Raw genomic sequence first — 582 nt, 5'->3', positions numbered from 1 at the left:
TTCGCCAAACGGGTTTCTTGCAAGATGAGTGAGTAATAAGGGTCACCGCGGTCCCGAGTGGAAGGTGAACCGGCTTCCCTTCTTCATACACGGTTAGTTGTAGTCTTGACCCTTTTTGAACGACCTTCCTCCATTGTATGTGTTGAACCCGAAATGATGTTGAATGAGCAGAGAAGGTTTTAGGCAAACTTAACCTAGGGTTTGATTTGGTGGAAGATTTGGAATGGGATGGAATGAGGATGATAAAGTGCGATTTCTTGATGGTTTGAGAGGGTTAGGATGAGGTTTTTCCTACCTTATTGCACTTGGATTAGTTGGGTTACTAATTCAGAGACTCAAAGCACAAAGGAGGTTGAGAAAATTCCGAAAGAAGTGCAAAACCAAGACACTGTCTGCCTTTAAAATACTGGTTTTAATCGATTAACGGGCAGGTTTAATCGATTAAACCAATGTAAAATATGAATTTTCAAAAACTGATGTCCAGGTAATCGATTAAACACGGTAAAAATTGATTTGCAAGCAGCAGAACGGTTTCGACTTTTTAGGACTCATGCATGCATTGCAACGGATTAATCGAGACAT

The sequence above is a fragment of the Lupinus angustifolius genome, unplaced genomic scaffold (assembly GCF_001865875.1).
Source record: "Lupinus angustifolius cultivar Tanjil unplaced genomic scaffold, LupAngTanjil_v1.0 Scaffold_289, whole genome shotgun sequence".
In the NCBI taxonomy this organism is placed as follows: Eukaryota; Viridiplantae; Streptophyta; class Magnoliopsida; order Fabales; family Fabaceae; genus Lupinus; species Lupinus angustifolius.
Note: the sequence above shows the minus strand (reverse complement) of the source record.